This window comes from Pseudochaenichthys georgianus, chromosome 21, assembly GCF_902827115.2.
Source record: "Pseudochaenichthys georgianus chromosome 21, fPseGeo1.2, whole genome shotgun sequence".
Classification (NCBI taxonomy): domain Eukaryota; kingdom Metazoa; phylum Chordata; class Actinopteri; order Perciformes; family Channichthyidae; genus Pseudochaenichthys; species Pseudochaenichthys georgianus.
In genome coordinates, this window is record NC_047523.1 from 25,526,438 (window position 1) to 25,541,247 (window position 14,810).

The window sequence follows — 14,810 nt, forward strand, 5'->3', positions numbered from 1 at the left end:
TAGACATGAAGTGATGGGTTTAATTTAGCCTGCATGCCATGGTGGCAGATTCACTCTGTCCTTAGACAGCATTTGTTACTTATATCCTGATGCTTGAAATATGGTATATCCAAGCATCCTCTCTAGGGAATACCCTTATGTTCAGTTTCAAGTAGAGAAGGTCATGTCATCCCAATAAGGATGTAACAGAGTCATAGCATGACCTTTCTCCACGTCGAGGTGGAAGTCCGCAACCCAGACAATAGACTGCTCCGGAAAGAATCACAAAGGAATGGCTCCCATAAAGGCAATTACAAATGATTGTGCTATGCGTCATGAATTAAACTTTAGAGTTAACAAGTTCAAAATAGATGATGTCTCTTTTAGTAAAGGACAATAGGAATGTGCTACAGTATCCTGTTTTCTCCACCCACAGTCACAATGACCCACTGATCACTTTTTTCCTGATACTGCAAGGCACACCTTGGTCGATTATACAGAATGTTGCTGTATTTATTCATAGTTTGGTTCATTTTGTCATTTTGTTCACACTGACTTATTACAAACAACAAAAGAGACAGTTAGCTTTAAGTTGGATGGATTGTTAACTCATTGATATGTCAGTTTATTTATCCTGTATCATCAAAGCTATGGGGCCATGTCTTGTAGTATTGAAACAAGGCAGAGCCACAGCACGATAAGTATGATAAATGGTTAGATCAGATGAAGAACTACAAATCCCTTTAATGCAAACATACTGTTAAATGCAACAAAGAGAAATACTGCATGAATTGAGACACCCCATAGGGTCTTACAGATGTGTCATACATTTGACACCATTGTTGTAAGATGTAATGAAAGAAGACCAATCCTGATTCTCAACATGCAAAACGGACTAAAACAGACTTCATCTGTAAGCCATAGAGACCAGAAGATACAGCTAGATGTCTGCTGGTGATTATTCATGCCCACCTCTCACATTTTTAAATACAAAGTATAGATTATAACTCACTCCAATGACTTTGTTATGAAAATTGTAAGACCACGGTGTATATGATTTAAAACAACAAACCAGGTAACAAACCCCAGTTAGCTGTGTTCATTTGTCTCTTTATCTAGTTTACATTAGGGCTCCCCGGTGTTGACCATCTTGTTCGTCCTGCTAACTACCTTCAGTAATCTGGACTGCCACTACAGTCATCTGCTATGCTTCAAAATTGCAATCATGTGCATAAATGTAAACATGCTTTCCACAAAAAGCCACCCACTTTTCATTTATATAAATGAACCTGTAAACCACTCAGACCACACATGAATGTTAAAAGAGAAATAAAAACATTCCTTGGAAGACAGATTAGAATATTAGGAGAGAAACAATATGCTGTTTTCCCCTAAGAGCCTACATGGTGTCTCCTGAGCCAAACAAATCCTATTACTCTCTTGCCAAGTTCCCAAGTTTTAAAGTATGTCTGGAGGGTGTATAATAGTTTATCCATCGCTATAAGCATAGCCACAAGAACACAAATAAGTATTATTGTGGAAAACAATTAAGGATGGTTTGTCCCTTAAAGAAACACACCACATTTAGAGAAATACACTTATTTGCCATCATAAAGTTCAGAGGGTTCAGCTTACCCAGAGCAAATACAACTGTAATAGAATAAGTCAATATTTATGGTTTATATCGGTCTGTAAAAATAGAGCCAGTGAGGTCACATTTGTATGATAGATGTCTGTTACTGATACTGTGTCTGTGTGTCTATGTGTGTTTAATGAGTAGGGGCGTCTACTGTAGAGGCAAGCAGTTCACATGTATATTTATTTTTAACAGCTACCTGCCTCAATCAGTTTTTCCTGTCAAAGTGCTGGATAAAGATAACCTGGAGTTTGAGTTCTTAGAATAGTTCAAGGTCTTCAGGAGACAGTGGTCAGATTAATGCTTTTCTTAATGAGGAAATATGTTTTTGTTGCCTCCCTGTTCTTTATGGCTGCACTGGAGCCTCGCTCACTATGTCCTTCAATGTACAGTAAATAAAATAAATCCAGCTGGGTCAACAGCACTCTTTCTCACGCTAATTTTTTTCTTTCCTGCTGGTACTCATACATGCATCTTTGATAATAATGCTTGGAGAGACTTTGACTTTTAAATACCTATGTAGGTAGGGTTAATGGATGATGCAGTGAGCTCTGATCTCTGATGCAGTGAGCTTGGATATATCTCATGTGTATAATTACCTTGATAAATACAAAGGATGACCAAACTACATGCAGACATGATAATGGTTGGCTTGTGGGATTTGTCTGTGGTCAGAGTGAGTCACTGTAATATATACAGCAGGTTAACCGCAGACATTACCACTTCCTAGCACTTCTGGATGATGTCAAATGTAGCAAAAATCAACACAGCATGACAGGATGTTTAACTAAAAGACTGAAAAACAAGAATACACATGCAAAGAAATAATGAAGGATTTGAGATGGGCAAAAAGTATGGCAATGGCCTTCAGCTAGCACTTACTAAAACCAAGACACCCAAAGCACAAGGTTTATGGTATTCCAGAGCAATAAGGAACCTGCATGATGATGACTAAAATAATTAGAGTCAAAAACCTTTGAAATGTATTTCATATATATATATATATATATATATATTAAAATGTATGTAATGCACATTAGTGCATAAAACAACCATGAATGGAATTTAGAAAATGCACTCATTGCCTCTCGTCTTGCAAATGGCAAACAGGGCATAAAACACAAAAAAAGACGGGAGTCCATGATGTCGACACGCAGCTGTACATTCCACATCTATCATGGTATTACTCACTTAAACATCCCGTGATACCAAGATATTAATAATCCAAAAACATAATTCAGAAATGTGCGTGCTGACCTTGACTGAAAGGAGTGACGTTGTTGAGACACAGAAGGACACATTTTAGATAACATCTCCAGTTTCCTCCTAAAAACTCAATTACTTGTTTGCAGACCACAGCCAATTTTAACACTCTTTTTGTCACACGGATAGTATTTCTTACTCGCTGTTGCTTAGACATTAAATCATTTACAGGTAAACTGTGAAGCCACAGGAATATCTCTTGGAACAGAATCACTCTGAGCCCCAGGTGGTGGAATTGACAAACTGCCTACTTTGAGATGGTTACTCAGTTTTCACACATGAAACGAAACAGTGAACATAAACAGTGTTTGTGTGAGACCCCACCTTGTGTTTGAGGTATCAAATGAACAGAGATCACAGACTATTGCAGGTCAGGATGTTTGATCTGGGATAGGTGGTGACATGGTTTCTACCCGTCAGTAACTCAGCCTATAAGGAGGACAGAGAAAGAACCGGTAATGAAGGCTCTGAAGGCTACGAGAATCAACAGAAACCAAATCCAACTACAAGGAAACTTGTGACCATAACAAGTGGTTGATCTGTGGGCGGATTGTCAGAGGCTGATGTTCATCCTTTATAAAGGATCTGACCTGCGGCCTTTCCACTTTGACCGTGGCCAAGAGGAATGCTTGATCCCATCATCAATTGGATGGACGCCAATTGCTTTCTACAACCACTTGTCTGGTAAACTGAGCCATCAGAGGGCTGCTGTCATCGCCGTCTAACTTCAAAAGACATGACTAACATGACTGACATCTTCGGACTCATTGAAAACCCATGGGATCCTGACACTGAAGCGTTGGAGTTATATGAAAAAAATGTGTTCATACAGTATACTTATCTCAGTCGCCTTAAGATGTTAACATGCGGCTCAGTGCAATCTTCTTTATAATGAGCAGCGAATGGCCAACCGAGTTTTTAAGCCTATTTACGCAGGCTGAATTAAATATTTTTTATATAATTAAAAGACGGTACATAAAAAAATGCAGTGCTCTTAGTGGCAGACGTGCAAATATAACATTGTCTATCATAAACTGGGTATCAATGAACACAACTAAAAATAGTTTTCCAGTCGGGCAACTGCATTGGCGTTTACATCCCATGTATGTTTGGTTCACTGTCATTTGACTTTCACATTTGTTGGTTACACTGGTATATATTCATACCAAAAAAGGAAGTAGGGGGCACTTTCATGGCATTTTGTGTTTGCTTGAGTGGAACCATTTTCATTAAAAATGTGTATTTCTTTGTGTGTAAATATATACACTGTATTTCATCGGTTACTAATGTTCCAAGGTTGCAGCATCCTTTCCTCACACTAATGATGAGAAAGTGCAAACATGTTGAATTTGAAACACCTGGCCACTTTTAACAAGGAACTATGAGCAGGGGAGTTTCTGTACATATAACACTCATTTGTAATGGAAACATGCTGTTTGATGTGTATCTGCAGTATATCAGTTGTGAGACTCAATCTGCACTGGGTGTGTGCTACTCCCTTCCCCAGCTGAGAACGATCTCTGTTAGGACTCGCTGTAAGCATGCAGGCCGGAGTTAACATCTGAATACCTACTTTAGTTTATGGCCAAATATGGACAAACCTATAATGACATTTGTTAGCAAGTTACTTCTCTCTTTAAAAATGATAGTTACAAGTATTTTACATCCCATGCACACAGCTTTAACTTCCGAAAGTGATAATAAAAAACAATAAGTCAAGTCCTTATGCTGCGGTTCAAGGCTTGATCACCATTTGTACAATTGATAAAGATCTTGAACATATATTGAAATGACTTCCCTAGCCTCCCTGTTGCCTACGTGAAAAAGGAAGAGTATGTGTGAGGACATTTTCTTGATAAAAGGAGAAGAAGCAAGTCTGTCCGTCATGTGACTGAGTAGAAAGGTATAAACATAAAACTGCAAATGTCTGTGTCTACAATACATTTTGCTGCTCGTTTTTGCTGTCTTGCTATGTGACTCTGGGCTGTAAGAAATGTCAGGAACATTTTTACAGATACAGCATAGTATATGAAATGATGAATAGTGATTTTACTATGTCAACTATCAATACACAGAATGTATTGCATAAATGTTAATGCCTTTTCAAGTTTTTTATTTTTAGTACAGTACTGAAATACAAACTTTTTTAATAACTCTTTTATAACGCCTTATTTTATATATTTTTATTTTACCTTTATTTAACAAGGATAGGTCTCATTGAGATTAAAAATCCATTTTTCTTTTATATTGGTTAGCGTGTAGAAAGGGGGAGTTTATACTTTCTGTGCAGATTCAGCTTCCGGCAATAGTCTCACACAGAATTGAATCAAATAATCAAATTCTAACTTTTAAACAAACACACTTACAAAACGGTTGGAAACGCATACTGTACACACACGGAAGCCGGAAAAGCAAAACATCAAACATGAAAATGTTTGTCTTGGCTTAGATTTTATTACTGAGGCATGTCTTGATATAACACCAGTTGTCCCAAAGGCCCCCATTATGTTGATAAGGGAAGTTCTTGTGCCGGCCATTATGAATCTCACAGAATTCCTACTTGATATTCAGTAAAGCTTGTCTGCACCATCACGTCTTTACAGCTCACTCTGCTTCCTGTCAAACACCATCCACATCCTGTTGGAAAGTTGAGTGTGCACTCAAAAGAACACTCCAAGACAAGTACTTTTAAACAAACGGACAAGTGAAAGAAAAATAGGAAAAGAAGGGAAGAGTTAGTGAATGAACTATACAATTTCAAAAACAAAGTTCTTAATGCTAACAGCTGTGAGAATAAACATATGAAGGTATGATTTCTCACATTCCTGTGGAGCAGCTATGGAGAGCCACTCAACATTTTAAGATATATCCACAGATCTACGGAAAAGACCCAACTGTGTGCACTGTATGGTTTCTGTAGATACAAATTGAAATACATAGAGGTAAGTAGTGAGAGGGAACTGTAGAGAGAGAAGGACATGACTTTAAAGGAGAACATGAACTAGAAGCAGGGCAGAGCAGAAACTCCCGTGGTGCTCCTCTGGCTTGGCTCCAGTATAAACACAGCTCTGGTTTCTGCCCTGGGCCTGACACAGCTGGACCTCCCTTCTCCTTAACTGGCTTAAGGTCACAACAAATCCCAACTCAGTTTCCCAGTGGGACACACTTCTAATCTATGCTTCCTGCTACAGTCTGAGCCAAATTGAGGTGGGATTAGAACCATTCTGGATCTTGTGCTAACAGTCCAACCTGTCAAAGCGTGTTATGTTGACGGCCCTGCTCCTCAACCTCTTCTTGATGATCAATCACATCCAGACGGGAGGAACCATTCAGTGAGAAACTGGACACCTGAGAGGCCTGAGAACTGTCATGTCTGCTGTTTTACTTCTACCAATGAGCAGACAGTCATCAGAAGAAGGCTAACATTGTGACTTTTTGAATGAAATAAATTGTTCATTGGTATTTATTGCTCTAACTGAAAAGCTATGGGATCATTAAAGTTATTACAATCCAAAAGTTTTCAAGGGATTATGGTGGCGGTAGATGGAAAGTCAGAGGATCACTGAAGTTATAAGGGTTCATCTACTTGGTACCATCGCTATCATTAGCCTACACAATGTCATATCAATCTATAACATATTGTCATGGAGATATATTTGTCTGGAGCAAATTGGCACAGGCTGGGGCTGACATTGCCAACCCTTAAAAAAAAAAGAAGGACAAGACAGATAAGGGGTAAGAGAGAGAGAGAGAGAGAGAGAGAGAGAGAGAGAGAGAGAGAGACGGGACATTTGACAAGGTCATGTTATCGCAAAGTGTGTACTTAACTCTGTTAACATTCTTCCCATGACGAGAAATAATTCACTCTAATCAATTAGGCCACAGCTGGGAGGGTAATGTGGTTTTCTCTGGTCCAGATGAAACATGTGTAAAGCCGGACAGTGAGATCAGTTAAAGGGCGATGTTCTTACTAGATAAAGTTGTGTCGTGATGGAGGACCTATACATACCGCAAGATATGAATACATTAAGTGCATCACCAAAATAAGTACCCATAAATAAAATTCAAACAGATGACTTCAGGAATGTAATCACCGTGTGGAAACCAGTTGGACCAACCGGCACATCAAGTCGAGAGTCATTTTGTAAGAGTACGTATGGTCTTTGTGTAAACACAGCTGAAACAATCCTTCCGTCTGAGCTCACTGAGAAACTCACCTCTACTGAGGAGAGACAGACGAGCAGAGACGCACGTGTAGAACGAGGGAGGGGAGGGGGAGCTGAAATGTGAAGGAGACAAGCTGAGGGAAGTAGAGTAAAAGAGAGGGAGGACACAACGTCTGCCAAGTGTCCCTTTCAGAGATAGATGGAGAGCGAGCGAGGGGACAGTGGACTGGGGCAGAACGAGGCTATAAAAGGAAGTGAGGGATGGAGCTGTGCAGACTGAAGCCTGGGAGCACTGAGAGGAATTCTTTCTGCACGGCCTGATGGGACCCCTGTGTCCCTCCATTCATCACTGTGAGATGGAGAAAGGGCAAATGACACGGGTGGGTATGTACAGAATATAGGGAATTTGCAAAGACAACGTCCACGAAGAGTTTACTTTCAAACTTCATTCCAAGTCAAAGAAAAGTCAGGTTAGACTGCAGGACCTTACTACAGCAATGACAATTTAAACAAAGCCCTGATTTACGGTTCAGAGGAGAAAGGTCGATAAGATGCTTAAAAAAATGCTTAAACAAAGTTGCATGTATAAACAACTTCAATCAAAATGGATTAAATATTTATATAAATTGTACTATATAAATTCCAATGTAATAAATAAAGTCAAGGGTAAATACATATGGGCATGTGTTTCCAAGTTTGAAGTAATAATACCAATATTTCATGGCATTTATTTTAGCCCTCAAAGCGCTTTACATTACATAAATTAGACATGTCATACATAAATACTGTGGACAATACCCACAGTAAGAAGGTAGGTACTGTATGTACTTCATAGTATATTTACATACAGTAGGAATACCGCAGATGTGGGCAATATAGACGAAATCCTTATATGTACTAATGCATTGATATCGTGTATTGTGATGATGTTCATTTCTTAAAGTTAATGTAGATTAAAATCAAGATAGGAATGATAAGCAAATAAACTTCACCATACCACATCACATTGATAACAGTGATGTAGAAATTAGGTAAAAATCCAACCTGACAACAATTATGAGCAATATTGTAGTATTATACACAATGGCTTAATGCACCCAGAGATTCAAGAATACAAATGTGATTCATTTCTTGATCATTTCAAAAAGCTATCCAGCAATAGATAATGAAAGTTGTTAGTTGTGTGTGTGTGTGTGTGTGTGTGTGTGTGTGTGTGTGTGTGTGTGTGTGTGTGTGTGTGTGTGTGTGTGCGCACATACAGTACTGTAGCAGGGCAGTGGTACTGCTGGCTGTCACACATGACTTAGGAAGCAAATGAAGCATAAAGGGTGATTATGCACAATAACAACACTGGTATTCTAATCTTCCTTTGCCCTGGGATATTGAACTCTTGTATTGCTTTCACATCGTTATAACTGCTAACAAAAATACAATGATATGTTTTGATGTATGAGTGCTAAGAAAATAACTGATGGAGACAGTACAAAGATGACTGTAACCACCCTTTATCCTCAGAGACCACACGGCATCTTGAAAAATCCACTGATAAGCCCATGTGAATACTTTCAAAATAAAATATGAACTGTATATACTAATAAACACTCTTAGTTTATTTAAAGTTGTCCTTTAGTGAACACTTCAAGGTATCTGGAGAGAGACCAGAACAGAGACAGAACATTGGCTGCCATCATTCCCTTAGACATCTAATAAATATTTCCTTCTCTTTCTCATGTACAGTATGAACCAGAGTCTAAATTGTGAATATACTGTACAACTCAATTATTTTATCACCAAATTGTTGCATCATTTTGATATAATTGAGAGTTTTACCTCCGTGTGTCAGTATGTTAAGATAGCTTTGGCTCTGTTTGTATAACAGGGTTTCAAAATGCAAACTCGCAATAGAGTAGATTCCTCTCATTTTAATATTGCTCTGGTTATTTCAAAATAATATAATTCCCCACCAATACAATATTTCAAATTAAATTGGAGAAGTGGAACTATGTGAGGTCCAGTAGGGTTGTAAAGAAACTCTTGACACATTTAACTTCACCCCGTTTCCTTTTCCTGTTTGGAGAGCTTCTCTGGATAGTCTATTTTCTCTAAGCCCAGGATGTTTTCCATGTAACCAAACTTTACTTACCCCACAGATAAACAAAGCCCCCACACACAGCACGTGAGAAATGTAGGGCCACACACTCATACATCCTGACGATGACGGAGAGCAAACTGGGTGACTAATTCAAGACATTTTCGGAGCCCCAATATAAACAAATCTCGTGCACATTTACTGACGTTTTACTCATCTGCTTTTAACATTGTTCAAAATTGTACACGTGTGCTTGTTTAAGAAGGCATTTTGTATCCAAATGATGGCAAACAGCCAAGCACACCAAGCCTTTCTTCACTATTACAATGCTAAAACCACAGAGACTTATCAAATAATCACCAAGTCAAAGACCCATTTTAAACAGCTGTTCCTGAGGAAACAATTCTTAAGCGAAACAAAAGACACGCACAGTGTACATCCATTCACATGGGAGCATGCATGCACGTGCATCCACACAATCGTTAGGCAGTAAAAATGCAGAAAGGTCAGAGAGGTCGGTCTCTGAGGTGAGGGCAACACCTTAGTGGAAAATGCCTTTCGCCACACAACACACACACACACACACACATTATTGCTGGCACACACCAGTGACAGGGAAGCCCCACACATGGGCTTCTCATCTGAGGCTTCCTGCAGCACAGCACAATGGACTCTTCCCCTGATTGTTACAGCCAGGCACTCTCTATATCACAGCCACTATTTTGGCGGGATGTTCTGGACATTTTTCTATCCTTATCACAGGCAGACATCTTCCCCCTCGCCCCGGACACACGCCTTCCTCAAACATAAAACAATCAAATTCAAAAGGTCAGTCACGTGTCGGCTTTCCATTACTGACCCCATCACACAGCACTCATTTACATTTAGGCTTATGCTTTGTTCTTTTTCCCGAATGAACGGCACAGATGTTTAACCAAGTAAACTGCTTTTCCATCATTTGCATATTTTTCCTATTTTCTTAGGAATATTTATAGTTACGCAGTTGGATATAAGTTTGCCTGTGTAGTTTCAATGTGAAACTTGCCAGAAAAGTACAAAGCAAATGCAGAAAAAACATTTATCACGATCATCCACTTAGCTAGTAATTGCAAAAGCAGATGTTGCTGCTGGGGTTTCAGATACTGTAAAACATCTGTAGCCAAAAACATCTCTTCCATGGTCGCAGTGTGGATTCCCACAACTCAGGAAAACCTCAGCCAGCATCATCCCCTCATTAAACCACGCTCAAAGACATCTTGAAATATATTCTCAAACACACAAGAATAAGAGCCTCTCAAAGGGTCCGATATGAAACATCCTGTTAACATTACAGCCTCAAGAGCCTTCCTTCCTCCGCCAATGGACACTGATAAACAGTTTTTGTGTGCAAGGTTCATGTTCATGAAGCGGGGTGCACATGAATAGAAGTTGTTTTACTTGAAATGTTAGTCTTGCCTCGTCATATAAAATAAAAAGCAGGAAATCCAGAAAAGACAATCTTCTGATATAGCGAATAAACTGTGGCCAAGGCCCTTTAATGTGACACCTTAGAGGTATGACCGACACACTTAAAAGGTGGGCTAATAAGCTTGTCATTTATGAAAGAAGAACACATTGAATTTCAGTGATTTTGGAAAATTCCGGTTTGCCAAATTTCAGGTGATGATAAATGTTTTTGTCATATATGTGACCAAATACATTGGTGTTGGTCGAACAATACAAGACACTTGAAGCAATGGGACACTTTAATGGAATTTAATAGAAATTGGTTTATGAATTAAATGTTCTGAAAATTGATTAACTATAAAAAAACATGCTTAGTATGCACAACAATTGTCAGTTTCAGAAACAACAATTGGTGAACACTGAGGAATTTCAGGTGGAAGTACACTCAGTCAAAACTGTGAGTCGGATGATTACACTTTATTGGAAAAGCCATAATACTTGAACTTTTCCAACTTTGAAAATGGGTAGGATGCTTTTCGTAACTTTCCGAAAAACTGACCTTTAGACATTCACACCCACTTCACACTGTGATGGCCAGCAGTGCTGAGATGGGAAAGCAATCAGGGTTGCTCAATCCCTTTTCTTTGACTCACTCTTTTATGTTTACAACTCCTTGCAACACTCTAAATGCCTTCCAGGAAAGAAAATATGTTCTGATGAATAGTGCTATCCCCACATTTAGGTGGTAAATGCGTAAACCCTCTCTTCATAAATGTTGGCTTTTCACCCCGCCTTAACGTTCGGAAAACAGACGCAAACACATTTTCCCACCAATGTGCTTGAACAACATGCAATTTGTTTCTAGTCCTAATCACAGAGGTACATCTCACTATGGCAGAGTGAGTGAGAAGGAAGGTGACACTAATTAAATCTCACATGAGAAATATACTTTCAATAGGAAGTGTAATTCTAAATCTAAAACATGAGGTGGAGACTGATGGTGGGAAACATTTATCCTACTGAAAGGCTGGGGTCTGGTTCAAAGTACTGAAACTGTCCCGTGGGTCAGATTTAGATTTGATATTACACAGAAACACATTTCCTGGGAAGCGGCTTTAGAAATTCTGTGTCAGATGGGAAACTTCAGAGAGTGATGTTTGGTAACTGCTTTCATCACCCTTTTGACATTAAAATCACTACCTCATTTATCAGAGTTCAGAACAGCTGAAACAGGATCCTTATTACTCTTTCAATAGCTTCTTTAATGAGTACAGATGTAGGTGTTTCACCAAAAATGTATATGCTGGTTGTACTGTAGCCACACTCAGACTAACATACTCAGACAACTGAATCTATTTTGTTGTAACTTAAGTAATTGCATAATTAATAAGAGCTGTTTCTTCACTTGACAGTTAACAGCCTGCACAGAGCACATGGATGTTGCCAAACTAAAATTAGACTTCTGTCTTCCAGTATCACCGCCTTGGAGCAAAGCTGCACAATACACAGAGGAGCTGAGTAGGGTCACACGCTTTTAATTAAGGTTTTACCAAATCTGATAAAAGCAAGAGACAATGGGCCTTTTCATTAAGCCCCTGTCACACTGTCCCGAAATTGACACCCGATGGACACACGAATATGGAATTGTGAATTTCGCACGAAGATGGCCCCGAACCACACACGAAGGCAACATTTACATTACATTTAAGACATACAACTGCAACGAAAGTACCAAAAACAATTATGTTAAAGTACTATGATACTGTACTGATATCTTCAGACTTTGTTCTTTACTTTATCCATCTTTATATGTAGAAAATATTACGTTTTCTCCGTAATGTTGTTTCCATAACAACAACAACTTCCTGTCAACTGTCCTTCAAAATAATATATTATATCCTTTTTAGTTTCACAGAACACAAATTGGGTTATTTACATAATATGTTTACATGATTTTGTTGTGCAATAAAACTAAAACAACCCGATGGACACACGATAAAGGAAATGTTCAAATTCGGCTGTGATCGTAGCAACATCGGGCCATTCGTGAGGGCATCTTAAGCCTTCGTATGACCGCTGGTGGAGATTATCAGGCTCCGGCAGCAACTTCGTGAGCGGTGGCAAAATCGTTGGCATGCCAAAAAATTGCCGAAGGACCTTGCGAAGGTTAATTTTCGTGTTGAATTCGTGTGTCAATTTTGCCCTTCGTAAGGCCATCGTTAGGGCATCTTGTTATCATCGGTGCCATCGGGCATTCGCCCCGATCAGAGTGAGGGTGAATGCACCGATGATAACACGAAGATGACACGATTTGACAAGATGCCCTCACGAGTGCCTTACGAAGTTGCCGCTCACAAAGTTGCTGCCGGAGCCTGAGAAACTCCACCGGCGGTCATACGATGGCTTAGATGCCCTCACGAATGGCCCGATGTTGCTACGATCACAGCCGAATTTGAACATTTCCTTTATCGTGTGTCCATCGGGTGTCAATTTCGGGACAGTGTGACAGGGGCTTTACACCCGAGGAAAATAAAAAGGTTTATCCGAAAGCCTAAAATATGATTTCAAATGTCTGACCAGACCAATGGCCATCTGATGTTGTTACAAGTTGCAACAAACAACAAAAGCAAAAAACACACTTGCATGCTGCATGCTCACAAACACATAAAGAGTGGACACATGTGCAATCTTATTTCCTTTCATCAAGCCAACATTTTTTAGGTTGATGTAAGGAAACATATAGTATGTCATGCAAAGTCAGGAGGTTGGGAGAGATAAAGAGATTCATTAATTATTGAAGGACCATTTTTATTGGTATTCTCTTCTGTATTCTCTCTTTAACTTGAATTCAAGTGGAGTTTGTATGCATATAGGGAAACATAAGAAGTCAATTTACGTGAACAGGAAGGTTTAGTCTAAAGGATTTATTTATTATTTTATTTGTGCTTTTTGGATTACATCTTTGCACCTGCACAGTTGGTTTGCTAGGGACAGCAACGTGTCATCAATCCAGTGTTAACATACCTTTAGACAGATTACACGTGAGATGAAAGAGGTAAAGTATCAAGATCTAGGACATTAGCACATTGGGCTGCTGAAGGGACCTGACCTTTGACCTCTCACCAACTCTTTTCAGCAGGACCTCATGATGGTGAATCTTTCCTTGAGTTTGTATTCAAGGAAATATTATGTAGCACAATTGTATAATGGTTGTGCAAGTTTCATTTTCTTTGTTACAAAATATCCTCTTATTGTTTCCATGGACACAAAGACGGAATCCCACACTGATAAGTTTGCAGGTTTGGAATACACTCATTGGATTTGTCTAACTAAGACTGATAACATGTTTATTAGCTTCATCTGAATTTAAGACGACTTGGATTAAGGACTGTGCATTTTGAACCCATTTCCTAAAGTAAATTGATGGGTCACCTTATGGTCAGTGTGAACAGGGGGAATGATTAAAAAACCAATATCACATGTTATACCATATTGAAAACGAAAACCTCCAAATCATGAATATGGTTCTTCTTAATGCATACGGTATGGATTCATAGCTTAGGCTGTTGGTTTTGATTAATTCATGCACAATATGATCAGCGATCTCTTAAAATGTGCTTGAGACAGAAACTATGTCAATCCATTACATAAATGTCCAAATTAACACCATGTAAGTGAAGACTGTATTGTCTTTTTATAATGTAAGGTAAGTCTGGTTCTTTAAACACTGACCGAAAGACTGACACATACAAACATAAAAGAATGTGGAGCATGCCTTTCTCATTAAGAAGTTATTTTGCATCATATTAGCCCAGCATGGCAAATTTGTATATAAAGGTAAGCATTTTGTTGTCATGCCTTCAGAGGTCATGACCCCACCTTTCAATCACTGCCAGGTTAAAGGTCAAGCAAATCAAAGCTAAATTCTAGCCTTATTATGATAGCTCATTTCTGTTTTTTCCAGTTTGCAAAACAAATATAATGTCCTAATTTAAACCACTGGCATTTCAACATGAGACATTTCACAACATTTAAACATGCAAGCCAAGGACCCTCCTACAGGACAACCTCCCCAAACAGACACTCCCACGGTGTGCATGCTTGGGCATCTGCCGAGCAGCTCCCAGATACAAACCCAGCCCGGAGACACGTTCAGGTTTACGTTTTAACACTTCATTATCAATCAGTTTGCAAGTGAAAGTTTACAAGCAAAACTAAATTAAAAACACGA

General features: G+C 39.0%; 1 protein-coding gene across 1 annotated transcript in view; it reads right to left on the reverse strand.

Annotated features, from left to right (window-relative positions):
- The window catches only part of col4a2 (collagen, type IV, alpha 2), a 55,585-nt gene that overhangs the window by 40,082 nt on the left and 693 nt on the right, over positions 1-14,810 (reverse strand). The gene's annotated exons all lie outside the window — the stretch shown is intronic.